The sequence below is a fragment of the Panthera uncia genome, chromosome D1 (assembly GCF_023721935.1).
Source record: "Panthera uncia isolate 11264 chromosome D1, Puncia_PCG_1.0, whole genome shotgun sequence".
NCBI classification, from domain to species: domain Eukaryota; kingdom Metazoa; phylum Chordata; class Mammalia; order Carnivora; family Felidae; genus Panthera; species Panthera uncia.
The window spans coordinates 56,160,798-56,174,538 of NC_064808.1; the positions used below are offsets into that span (position 1 = coordinate 56,160,798).

Genomic DNA, 13,741 nt, shown 5'->3' on the forward strand with positions numbered 1-13,741 from the left:
GGGCTATGAGGACTCTTCCCCATAGTGCTCAGGAAACATGGCCTTGGAGGTAGACCAGGACCTCCCTGGAGTTCCTCCTCACTGCCTTGTCATCCCCTGCTTCCAGTGCAGGTGTGCCCATGAAACAGACTTAGCTCTGGGCCCCTCTGCCTATCTTCAAGGCCTGGAAAACTCCTCTTGGTCTCAATTCAGCAGCTTCTCCTCCGGGAAACTTTCCCTGCCTGGGTCAGGGTCTCTTCTGGGTCCCATAACTCCTGTGCCTCCGCGGTTCCCAGCACGGATCACTGAAGGCTGGCTTCTTGGAGAGGGTGGATCTAAGCGGAATTCAGAAATAAGGAAGGATTTGTGGCACAAAGTGGGGGAAGCAGGGGCTCTAGGTAGGGGACAGCACAAGGAAAGCCTGGTGACAGGGAGGCATGAGCAGGGCCTCTCTCAGAGCTGAGGGCACCCCCAGGTCCCAGCCAGCAGGTGAAGCCCATGTGGGTTCCATGATGGTGAGGCTGTTGCCAAAAGGAGACTCCTCATCCTCTGGGAGCCCAGGAGCAGCAGGGCACCTCCAGGAAGCTCACCAAACAAGCAAACCCAAACCCATGAGACAAATCCTTGGCCCCAGGGCTGGGGCTGGCAGTGGGGGGACAGGGCTGATAATGGGATCAGCCAATCCCAGACCCTACCCCACTGCCCTGAGGCACAGCTTTCTGCATTTGGCTTCTGAGGAGTGCTCCCACATTTACCACCTTCCCGTCCCTGAGCCTCGTCAGATGGCTAGAATGGAGAGATCTGGCTGCCACCATCTCACTGTGTGGCCTTAGGCAAGTCAGTCCACTTCTGTGGGCCTCACGGAAAGCTCTAGATTTAACGAAAACAGAGAAGGTAGCCAGATGTAGGGAAGGAAGGAAGTCTGTCAAGGAGGCAGCTGCCAGTGGGGAGAGGCTGGGAGAGGTGCCAGGAGGGAGGCCTCGGAGGTGAAAAGACAAGGCAGGCCAGCAGCCCCAGTCCCCCGTCATGCCTGGTGGTTCTTTGGGGAACAGCTGCTCAGTGGCCAAGGCCGGAGCTCTGCAGGAGCCCTCAAAAGATCAATCAGGCCATAATTAGGGTCGTTATTAATCTCTTTCCACAATGGTGCCAGGCAGCCTGTTTATCCAACATTTCCGTGCCAGGAGACCTCTGATTTCCCTTCCCCTCTGAGCAGGCCAAGCTGGACTATATTTCAGGCAGACTTGCTCCCAACCCTGGCGGTGGCTTCCCTAGTTCTCCCGCCCCTTTTGCCCCCCGCCCCCCCCCCCCCCCCCACACACACACACAAAGTTCTCCCTGCTCCTCCCTTGAGAAGGGATGGCTTCCTTGGAACGGAGGCCTCTGGGAGGACTTATTCCCTACCTAAAGCTCTTGAGGTCACTCAGTGAATGTTTAAGCCTCTGCTCAGTACCAGGCACTGCTGGGAGCCAAGCAGGATTCACAGAGAATCGGACACGAACCTTCCTTTCAAGGAGACAACCACACTGCGGCAACAGCAGCTAGGATTATGGCCACGTGCAGTGTTTTCTAGTGCCCAGGAGCCTCCATGCATATGGGCTCATGGAAGCATCTGGCTGATTCCAGAGGTAAGTACCAGATCCCCGTTTTATGGGTGAGGAGGGGAGGCTAGCAGAGGTCAGGATAGGTCTCCTGAGCTGCGCCTGCCGTTAAGGCCCTAGGGGGACAGACCTGCATGTCTGAGGTATGTCTGGGGCTACAGGATTGGACAGGAGTCAGGAATGGACCCTGCCCAGGGGACCTGGCTTCTCTTGGCCTAGGAAGGACCTCTCTTTCCCAAGTCAGGGGTATGAGCATGGGCTGAGTAGTCACCAAGAGTGTGACCTTGCCTTGCCTGGGATACAGAGCTTAGCATCTCAAAACTCAAAATCTCTCGTTACAGACTCTCTAAACCGGGGTCTCAGAATCACCTCACTCAAGACTCCTATGGTCAAGGAGTCCTGGCACAATCCAACAGGGATCTAAGAACTATCCTTGGATTTCAGGCTATCCAAGTCCTCAATGTCGCGGCACCAGGGAAGATCTGCAGTCATTCCATCCGGCCTCCCTTCCCATGCAGAAATCCCCTGTACAGTTAGTTCCTAGGGGTGGTTCCCCAGAGGAGTGGCCTGTGTAGGCTTGCATACCCCCCCACCCCCCGCCCGTGACAGCCCCCTCCCTCCCTGGAGGGCTGAGTGCTTCCGTCTTTAAGCTGCCGGACCCCTATCACCCCCCTCCCCCACTGGCACTGACAGGTTCTCCCTGGAGCAGGCAGAGTGAGCAAATATTCTCAGGGTTTCCGGCAGGGCCTCAAGGGTCAGCCTGGGGGCCTGGTGGGGTTGGCTTTCACTATTCTCTCACCTCGGTTGACACCCCAGCCTCCCAGGAGCCCAGTGATTCAGTCACAGGGACCAGGCTGGCTTTTTCCGATGCCTCTCCCTGGGTCCCCGGGAAGGAGGAGCCACCCGAAAAGGAGGAAAAGGAGAAAGCTGAGTCTGGCAGAGACTTGCACTGAGCAAACTCGTCCCGGCCCGGTTTTTACCCCCGGAGGGAACAGAGAGCAATGATTTATTTTATTTATTTATGTAAAATAGCAGAGTTATCATACAAACAGGCTTCCCAAGCAGGCCCTTGGGGAGGGGAAGAAAAGCAAGGCCTACCATTTAAGGAATCTTTCTCTTGCTTCCCTCCCCTTACACCTACCTGTCTGGCCTTACCTCCCCCTGCCCCTCCTCACACCATTCTGCTCCAGGCACACCACATTATCCGGCCTCCCCACCTCCACGCCTTTGCTCATGCTGGGCCCTCTGCCAGGAAAGCTCTCCCCACCACCCCAATTCAAATCCTATCCACCTTAACAAATGGACCCTGTGCAAAGCCTGGTCTGATCCCCCTCGCCCCAGAAGCCCACTGCCTCCTCTTTTTGTGTTCCCGTCATCTGGCAGAGCTCTCGAGACATGATCACAGGCCTCCGTGCCCGGTAATTATCTGCTTCCGTAGCTGCCTTGCCCACCAGACTGAGAGCTTCCCCAGGCAGAGATTTTTAATCCGTTTGGCCAAGTTTTTCTGAAGACCCTGCACCAGGCGACGGGGACACAAGACACCCCAGGCCCCATCCCTGCTAGAGGAGTCACTTTGCAGGGGACCTGTGCCTCTGCACTGGGCCTGGCACCAAGCAGGCACCTGTTTATTTGTGAGTCAGAAAAGCTGCTTACACGTGCAGTGGAAGGAAAGGAGATCACAGCCTCTTAAACCATGCGACTGCAGAGCCACTTCTGAGCCCGATCCCGGTTCTGCTCCTGAATAATAATTAGCCTTTCCCAATTTACAGAAAAAAAAGTGACTATAAAAAAAGTCTCCATTAAGCATTTTCTCCCACAATTTTTGCTTAACCCCTTGATATCTGTTTGCACATATCTGTTCCGGGTCTAGTATAAGGTGACCTCAGAATTAGCACAGAATACTGATTTCCTCACTGTCCCTTCATCTCTCTTCACTGTGGTGTCCTGTGAAAAACAGAAGCCCCTCTACTTCTAGGCACGTCTGAGAACCTGGGGCCTAACCTTTTCTTCCCTCCTCTCAAATTTCTTGGTCTCCATCCGGTAACCAAAGAAAACTGGATTTACTAGAATGCTGAGGAAGAAAGTCACAGGAATTTGCTGGCCTGGCACACCTTGAAGGTTCATGCCAATTCCATGATTCAAGACCTCTAATTCCACCATTTGCTCTTCATTCCTTTGGCTGAAGCATCACCTTCGCCAGGATTATCTTTGAAAATACATATCTCCTCTGGGAATGGGAGCTCTTTAAACCCCCAAATTGGATGTCAAGGAAACTTCGTTTAATACATGGTTCTAGAGGCAGTAAATCACAGGGATTGAGAATGTGCAACGAGAGTCAGTCTGCCTGGGTTTGAAACCCAGTTCTACCACCTACTAATTGGTATGATACCACTATACCTCAGTCTCCTTATCCATAAAGTGGGGATAATAGCACCCACCTCATGGGCTGTTGAGGGGATTAAATGAGCTAATACATGTCAGGTGCTTAGACAAGTATCCAGTACACTGGAATAAGTTGTCTAAGAATACTCTAGTTCTTTACTCGCCCATCAAATGGGACAACAATCCCTGTCCCCCTTGATTGGCTTTTTTGTTCTTTGGTTTTTGTAAATTGCAAGGTGCTGTCTCCCTAGGAGAGGTAGATACTGTTTTAGAAGCCAGAGCACTGCTCTCTGTGGCTAGTCCCTACCTCCTTTCTCCCCCCACCCCCCACCCTTCCTTTCTGTTTTTTTACCTGGAAGAAGGTAGCAGTGGCTGTGAGCAGGGCTCTTGAGGATGTCCTGTCCACGGAGGTGGTGTTGTCACTTCCTTGGGACAGCTGAGGGGACAAGGGGACAAACCCAGTCAGATCACTCATCGGTCCACCCTACCTTCTCCTCTCCCACCTGACCCTTAGCCAGTCCCCATGCCGTGCCCACCCCATGCTGGGTGTGCGGCCCAGGGATGGGTCACGCCTTGTCCCTGCCCAGGGAAGCTGCTAAACCGGCGGGTGGTCCAGCTATGGGCCACCAGACACCCCACAAGCAATCCTACCTCCACACATGCTGCCCACAGACCAGCCCCAACCCCAAACACAGGACAACCAGTACCCTGAACCACTCTTGCCCGCTCCAGAACCCACGTACATGCAATCCAAGTTCCAGCCACTCTGGGGAGAAATTGGGGCTGCGTGTGGCTCCTGGGGGAGCAGAGGCCCTTTCGTGCTGCCCAGAGACCTGCTCCTCTGGAGGTAGCCGCCAAACCAGCTGCTCTTCTAATGCAGCCGATGGGGGAGGGCGGTGGGCTGGAGGCGGGATCTGGGGCACCGCAATTATGTGGCTAACTTCTGACTCATGTACTGGCTCCCCTACCACCAGCTCCTACAGCCGGCAGGGCAGCCCTCCTGCCCAGGAACTGGGAGGAGAGTTGGTTCCGACAGGCCTTGGAGAGAAACGGAGAAGGGACACAGCTCTGGGGCAGCACTGCGGGCTTGCAAGATGCTGCCGCATTGCCCACTGGGGCAGAGCGAGGCTGGCAGGGCCGGGAGCTGGCCTGGCCTTCCCAGAGAGTTGTAGACAGAGCCAGGGTTGGGACCCGGGCCTCTTGGTGCCCTGCAGCCCCAGGACAGGGGTGGCTCAAGCCCATGCCAACATGAGAACTCTCCAACCCGATCAGGCCCTGGAGCCACACCCCAGCAAGAAACACACAGCCAAGCTCGGCCTCAGACCGGAGGGGGACAGAACTGGACTCAGAGACAGCTTAGAGAGGACATCCGGCTACTGAGAGACCCCCGGGGCACCCTAACCCTGCCTCCCTCTACCTGCAGTCCCCAGGTTTCTCACCATGCTCTGAACGCACTGCACTTTACAGTTTACAAAACATACTTATTTCCTTCGCCTCCCATTCATTATGACCCTAAGTGATGGGTGGAATATAAACACTCTCAATAAAAACATTCTCAAACTTCAGTGTGCAAACAAATCACCTGGAGACCCTGTTAAAACAGTCCGACACAGTAGGTCTACAAGGGGGCCTGAGATCCTTCATTTCTGACCAGCTCCCAGGTGATGCTGGGGCTCAGGTCCAAGGACCACAGTTTGAGTAGCAAGTACATAGTGGTTAACAGCATGGGCACTGGGGTCAAACTGTCCACATCAGAATCTTGGTTCTTACTGTGTAACCTCGGGCAAGTTACTTAACCTCTCTGTGCCTCAATCTCCGTATTATAAAATAGTTACAATGACAACAATAATAGTAAATCTGACTCACAGGGTTGATGTGGGGATTAAATTACGTAAAATGCCTGAAAGTGAATATTATTTCGAAATTTAAAATGAAGGCTCTGAGACGTGGGTGCAGCCAGCAAGGTAGCAGAGCCAGAATTCAACCCCAAATCTCTTCGCATAAATCCTGAGATACCAAGTTACCACAAAAGGTCACAGCCAGCGAGCCCTCCCCCAGGCATGCATATTGAGGCCCAGAGAAGGATAGGGAGCTGACAAGTTCATGAGAAAGTTGGTGTTAGAAATTCAAGTTCATGACTCCCGGCCTCATGTTCTTTCCACTTAACTGTCCTTCTGCACTGAAGAGAAAGTGTCCCAAATTCTCCCTGAGGGCTCCGCCCCCCGTCTCTGCTTCAGCGGCGACATAGGCAGTGGCTACCCTGGAAGCCAGATGTGGGAAGGGCGGGACGTGGAGGCTGCCCCCTTGCCCACCGTGGCCCGGGTTCAGGTCCCCCTGCTCCCTCAGAGTCCTGCCCACCAGGCCGGGTGAGAACCGTCTGACATCCTCCTTCCTTTTCCATCTCCTACCTCTAATCTGTGGCACTGCTTGGTCTCAGGGTCACCCAGCTGGGGTCGCAGGCAGAAGGTGATGTGGCCTGGGCCTATCTCCACCCCCACGCTGGCTTCCCAGCACGAGACCAGTGGGAGCCTGTGAGTCACTTGAAGGAAGTGTTTGGCCCCAAACGGGAAGTGGCTCTTCAAGCTGAAAAGGGCCCTGAGGCAGGTGGCTGGGTGGCAGAGCCCCAAAAGCCAATTGGGATACAGTAATACCTATTCAAATTTTACCTGAAACTCAAACGTGGCGTCCATCCTCTACTGTGAAACCTACCAGGGGCTTTCCTGCTGTGTGACCTTAGGTACACCAGTGCACTTCTCTGAGCCTTGATTCCCTCGTCTGTAGGATCTGGGGCTGCATCACAAGACTGACTATGGCCTGGCATTCCACAATGAAATGAAGGGTTGGAGGAAGTGAATACAGGTTTTAAATAAATGAGTAAATGCACACACAAGTGAAATGAATGAGTGAACGCAGACACAGAGGTTTAGACACCAGCCATGGCACAAGCTCCATCATTTATCTCTCGTTAAACTGTACGATAGAGATCTCACTGGTGAGATCTCATCCCATCCCCTGAATCACCCTTAGGCGTAGGGCAGAAAGGCCACTGCCCTGAGCACCACACATCACAGACACATGCTCACAAATGAACATAGTAGAGAACATACAGGAGCCCCCACCACAGGACATCCATGGGACCCGGGAGCCTCATCCGCTCCCCTAACACCACTCAGGTTCCGCTGAAACCCTTCTCCATTTCTTGGCGTGAAGAACAAAAGATGATTCTGTCCAGATAAAGGTCTGTGGGTCGCGTTGTTGTGGATGAGGGAGGGGGACACTAGGAGTGGTGGTGGAGGAGGGGACTAAGTAGCAGGAAACATTCCAGAGGCAAATTAAACTTGTCAAATCCTTTCAGACAGCGACTAGCCATAGCTTCTTGCATAACAAAGTGTCTTTCCCAGTAATGCTGAGCAACATTTTCTTTTTATTTGGCTTTTCTCCCTGTTCCAATCTGTGGTTCTAAAAGTACTCATGAATTAGTGCGGTATCCACAATAAATACACAAGGCAGCTGAAGAACATCTTTCAGCATCTAAGAATTCATATTACTCAAATTAATGTAACATGAAGTGTGATGCTAATCCTTCACACTGGCAACCACATGGACACCTGGGACTGTGAATAGGCTCACAGTTACAAATGTTCAAAAATGTGGATATTTCATCTCTAAATAATTTTACTTTAAGATCTGATATTCGTTAATTACAACGTATATAGTTCTTAAAAAAATTTTTTTTATTAACATCTATTTTTTGAGAGTCAGAGAGAGACAGGGCACCAGCAGGGGAGGTGCAGAGAGAGGGAGACACAGAATCCGAAGCAGGCTCCAGGCTCTGAGCTGTCAGCAGAGAGCCCGACACGGGGCTTGAACCCACGAACCGTGAGATCACGACCTGAGCCAAAGTCAGTCGCCCAACCGACTGAGCCACCCAGGCGCCCCACAACGTATATAGTTTTAATATCCATAGATAATTTCAAGGAATGAAAACAAGTTTTGAGGATGTAAGTTCTCCTTTCTTTACATTTACTTTAATTTATGTTTTTGATGGAAATATAATCTATACACTTGAAATATAATCGCATTTTATTTTCGATCCTTCAGATGATTACCATCAATATCCAATTTTTAAATGATGTGAAAATCTTGATTACAACAATACAACTACAGTGATCTTGTAAAAATGAAGACAATATATTTTACAAAATAATAAGTAGCAATGTATCCAAACATCACCAACAAAGCCCCCAGATGTGTACTAATAACTACATTCAGTCTCCTTTGCTATTCAGTCACTCTCAGTTGTATAAAACCTTTATGTGTATATTTCAATTTGTATTATGAAGATATATCTGTCAAGATGAGAAAATCAAATTATTTCATTGAGCAGTTTCTGAGTTGTGGTATCACCTTCAAATATCTGACAAAGTATATGGGCCTCCATTTGCATTTTTCCCCCCCGGGGCCCAGCAAACTCTGCCCTGGGCCTGCCTGTCCACTCCCCGCCCACCAGCTCTCACTTCTGTGGGGCCCAGGCCACCTGCCCTGGTCACTTCACCTGAGCATCTGCTGGGCTGCCAGCCAGCCCTGTCTTCCCTGGAGTCTGCCTTTTAGAAAGCGCTGTACCCATGAAAGGTCCTCATGCTTAGATGTGGGCCTTATTTCTAGAGCCGACTGGGGTTCCTTCAAGGACAGTGACCGTGACTTGACTAGCATCTCCCTCAGACCTGCTGCTCCTTAAAGTCCCTTACCTTCCAGCACCATCTGGGAAGGGACCTGGCCCAGGGGGCCTAGAAGTGTCTGGCAGCCCCCTGGCCATCAGGCTGAGCGGATGGACCCAGTGACCTCTGGTCCCCACAATTGGTTTTCTCCTTTGCACCCCTTCTCAGTCCACCTCTACCCATGCCCGCCTTCGGCCCACTTACTCCGCGCCTACTGGTCACACTGATCCCCTTGGACTAAAGCCACCAGAATGCACGCTCCTGAGAAACCTCCATCTTCCCGGTCCACCACCCTTCCTAGCATCTTTCACAGAGCGCTTCCAGAGAGCAGGAGCCAGGTTCCGGAGGGGGGCAGGGTAGGGGAGAGTAGGAGACTAAGCCAGGAGACCTGGGCTCTGAGCCTGGCTTGGCCACTGGCCGGCAGGTCAGCCTCCTCTCTAGGCTCAGGTCTTCATTCCTCAAATGGGTTATAGCCACCAGACCAGATTCCCCGTGGGAGGATTGGGGGAGCCCAGCAGACAGGGAGAACTGATGTGATAGGACCTAACGCCATCCGTCTCGTGTTTCCCACTGGCCTGGCGCATGCCGGTCCATCTACCGCAGCACCGTCGACCACATGCGGAGGGCCGGCCGTAGCCTTGAAAGGGACAGAGAGTCTGTCCACTCTCTCCTTTGTCTCCCTCAGCCTCCCATTGCACCTGTACTCTGCAGACGGCAGAACAGCTCAAGGGCTCTGGGTCCCTTGTTCGAGGGCACAGCTATGTGAATGGCAGAGCCAGGATTCATACTCGGACTCCCAAGCCAGTCTACACAACCATAAATCCAGTCACCAGCACACAGTCCCTGAGCTCTTCTGTGTGCCAGGAGAGGCTCCGAGCCCTGGTGGGAGAGCCCGGAGAAAGGCACCGAGTGCCCTCCGAACAAAGGAGGCATGAGCTGGGGGTGGGGTGCAGGGGGGCCTTGTTGGCGGATCAGCGCTTTCTCCTAGCCTCACCCCAACCTAGTCCAGCACTGGATCCACTGGAGGCAGCAACGAATAGCCACGACTGAACAAGCTTGTTTCCTCTGCATCCACCACCCCAGCCAGCCGCTCCCTGCCCGCTCCTTGGAAGGAAGGGTAGGCAAGGAGGAGCCCAGGCCTTGGGATACGTGTGCTAGACATTAAGCCTGGGGAAAGCAGGACCTCGTCCATCTTTCCACAGTACGTCCATAAATGGTTGTCAGAGGAACTAGTGATAAACAGCGCGCACTGACCACTGGGGTCCCTACCTCAGTCCATCCTGTTCATTAAGGACTTAGTGCAGGTTCCAAATCAGACAGGGCTGGGAGCCAGAGCAGAGCTGATAAATGGTAAGGTGCTTCCCTAACCAGCCAGGGGGCAGGGAGCAATTCCTGGTCCTGTCACCTCCACCCTTTTGCTGTGTGATCTTGGGCAAGTCACTTTGCCTCTCTGGGTATCAAACAGGGATTAACACCATGTTGAAACCACCAGACCTGAGGTGGGTGGATACAACACTTTGGTGAGAAACATGGGGCACTGAGGCTCAGAGAGGGGAGCTGACTTGGCCAAGGTCACACAGCAGGCACAAGAGTCTGAACTAGGACCCAGGCCTGTCATGCTCTACAGCGCTGGACTCCCAAAGGCCTTAGCAGGGAGGCCAGATTTTGAGTGACATCCCTTGTGATATCACAGGGGTGGGAGAAGGGTTGGGGCAGATTCTATCTGGGCTACCCCAGGAGGACACCACCAGTTAAAGTCATCATCGTCAGAGTCCTGAGAGCATAACTCCTGCTTGTTTGTTTCTGGGACATGCTGACCAACATGAGTTCCAGAAGCAATCCTTGAACACCTGGGCTTTGCCCATAGAGGGGGGGGGGGGGGGGGGGGGGGGTGCCGTGGGCCGAGAAGAAAAGTCAAATTCAATTCAGGTGGGGATGGGCCCCAAGGGCCTTGATTTCCTCTGTGGTGCTCAATGCTTTCAAGGCCCTGATCTAACCACTGCCCCTGGGCCCTCTGCCATGTCCTGCTCTTCACAGATGCCCCCTAGGCTGTGCAGGCAGGGCTGGAGATGCAAGTGGCTCAGAGGCAGACTTCTCCAGAAGGGTCTACAGCAAGGCAACCTGGCGAAGGTGGAAAGGCTGCATGAAGCCGAGTCATCAGGGAGAACCTTGGGGGCTGGGGCCACGTCTGCCAGCTGAGGAGCTCTGTGAGTTTCTGTTTCTGGAAGCTGAGAGAGCGTGAGCCAGCACCTGGGCCTGGGGGAACAGTGGAAGCACAAGGAAGGTTCTGCCTCTTGGTGGTCCCTCCCAGCAGCCAGCATCTGTGGAGGTGTGTGGGTGGACTGCCCTGAGGCTGTTGGAATCCCTTTGCCTGCGGTCATGGCTGGTCCCCAGGGCCCCCTTTTACCGGTGACCACCTGGGTAAAGGTCTAAGTTCTCTAGCATCCTTGCCCTCGGTCAGCTTTGGCCTCATGTCCCCAGAGCTTGCTTCTCCTCCTCTTTCTGATTCTACTTTCCCTATTACTTTAGCAGCTTGTTTTCTGGAAAACTTCCTAATAAATCACTCTCATGTGAACCCTTGTCTCAGGGTCTGCTTCGAGATCGCCCCACCTCAGACAGCTATGAGGTCAGTGCCATTAATTTTCCCATTTCAGAGACAAGGAAACTGAGGCTGAGACTCGGAGTTGTTCAAGCTCCCCCATGTGGCAAGCAGCAGAACGAACTTGACTTGAGGTGGGCTCCCTGAGGAAAGCCTGGGCCGGCATCATCTGAGCCTATGTACATCCCTCCCACACTCTACCCTCCTGGCCATCTGAGCTAACTTACGTTTTTTCCTTTTTTCTTTTTTTTATTAGAAGGAAAGCAGGAGAATCTGCAGATGATCCAAGGGGGATGACTAAGTCCTCAGATTCTTCTCGTTGGCTCAGATCCTGTTTTGGTCAATCCTTGTGAATCAGGGCGGGTCTGACATTCTGGGAATGCAGGGAGACTTCAAACCAACTTCATGAAAACAAGTTGTAAAAACACTGGCCGCCACTCAAAGCGGCCGGCTGATCAGCTTGGCTCCGCAGAGCAGGGTTGAACAAGTTCACCAGAAGGGAACGCACAGCAGGAGAGACTTCGGCTAGACCCAGAGGAAGAACTTCCCAGTAATTGGGAAGAAAGGGAGTGCTAGCTGGAAAGGGGGGGAGGGGGACAGACTGGGTGAGACTCGGGCTTGTTCAGGGAAGGAGCCAGCCCAGAAGGGGAGCAGGGCTAGATGTCTGTGAACACCTGCTCCAGTTCGGCAGACAGCCACCCCCTAACCCGAGGGAGCTGGGCGTGGCCTCCTTAGAAGCCTGAGGATCCGTGCCCTGACCTTCCCAGGCTTTTCTTGTTTGAAGCAGCTATGAAGCCACCCCTAGAGCCCTGCAGACCCAAAACCACCGGAGGCCAACTCCACCCAGCCCTGAGCTTCAACCACTGATTTGCAACCTGCTTTAGGAGGATGCTCTGAGTTTGTGGGGCTTCTGCCTCCTAGGATGTCAAAAGTCTCTGCATGTAAGGTCCTCCCACTCCCAGGGTGGCCAGATACACTGGAGCCTGGCAGAGCTCAGGGCAGGACTGAGGGCTGCCACCATGCCACCTCCTCCTCCCCTGCTCTGCACAACCATCCCTCCAGGAAAATCCGCCCCCTCCAGGCGCCCTCCCCCGGGCCCCAGCAGAGAACCAGTACAGGTGTCCACAGCAGCCTCACCCTGCTCCTCCTCCCTCGGCACCTCCTCTGGGCTGGCTCCTTGCAGGCGGCAAAGAATAGGCCCTGAGTCTCACTCGGTCTGTCCCCCTCCACCCCAGCCCAGCTAGCACACCCCTTATTTCCTTCCTTCTCATCCAAATCTCTGAAAGAGTTGTCTACACTCACGTCTCCACTGCCTCCCTCCCACCTGCTGCTAAACCCACAGCCTTGTGCTCCCGCCAGTTCAACCATGACCTCCACATGAGTGAGCCCACCGTGCAGCTCTCATTCTTCCCTGACACTATGGGCCTCACCCTCCTTCCGGAAACCTTCTGGACCCTGGCATCCAGGACACAACTTGCTCTGGTTTCCCTCATTGCCTCCAGGTCCCCCTCTCTGCCCAGAGCCTCGTGCTGCACTTTCTCCTACGCCCTTTGTCCTCCTTTGCCCTTCACACTCTCCTTGTGCAAGATCACCTAGCACCACTGTCTCTGCCTGGACCACGCTCAAGTCTGGAGTATCCAGGGACCCCTGGTCATCCCGGCCTCGACACCCCAACAGGAACCTCACACCCCCAGTGGCGCAATGATGACTCATCACATTCCCCCAAACCTGCTCCACCCCTGTGCTTTATCTCAAGGCACCTCCATTCTCCAGTCTTCCAGGCCCGGCAGATGAGAATCACCCTTCCCATCCATCTTTCTCAAGCCCCCAGGCCCACCTGGCATCTGTTCTCCACCTCCCCTCCCCTCCCACCAAATAGCCCTGCAGTCTTGGCTCAAACTCCTTCCGCAGGAAGACTTCCTTGACTCTCCTGGTAGACTTGGGCATGCCTTTTCCTGTTTCCATGGGCCCTGCACAGCCCGGTTCAGCAGCCATGCTCGTGTTCAGCTGCACACTGATGCCCCTGGCTGGCTCCAAGAGTAGAGGTGGTGCCTGATTTGATTCTGGGTCCAAGTTCTGCACAGAGGAGCCCCTGGCAGAGGCTTTCCAGATCTGGGGAACTCGTCTTTCTGCTGAATTTGCCCCACTGGTGAGATCTGGACCTCCCCTCAGCCCACACACCTGCCAGAGCAACGGCTGTCTCTACTCCACTCCTCCTCAGGGCTTAAAACACATGAGCACTTGGCCCCTTGTCAACACATTCTAACCTGTCTGCCATTTATAAGGAGAGACCCCATGGGGCCTGCAGGAAACCAAGGGCCCCCTCTCATACATGTGCTAGCACATGCACAAACACACAGAGGCAGACATACACAAACTTAGAGCACATATTCACAGGCAGACCCAGGCAATACAAATGGACACGTGAATACACACAGGCTCATGGAGGCACACGCAGGTGTAGA

At 53.6% G+C, this 13,741-nt stretch overlaps 2 protein-coding genes across 3 annotated transcripts in view; one reads left to right on the top strand and one right to left on the bottom strand.

Moving 5' to 3' along the window:
* Positions 1-13,741, top strand: part of RPS3 (ribosomal protein S3) — a 780,806-nt gene that overhangs the window by 77,729 nt on the left and 689,336 nt on the right. The window lies entirely within an intron of this gene.
* Positions 1-13,741, bottom strand: part of GDPD5 (glycerophosphodiester phosphodiesterase domain containing 5) — an 87,935-nt gene that overhangs the window by 49,725 nt on the left and 24,469 nt on the right. Inside the window, exon 2 of one of the 2 annotated variants that reach the window (XM_049619596.1) lies at positions 4,312-4,395. The gene's annotated coding sequence lies outside the window, so the exon portion shown is untranslated. Of the gene's footprint in view, positions 1-4,311; positions 4,752-13,741 lie in introns of those variants that run through there. The other variant, XM_049619602.1, reaches the window with a different exon arrangement.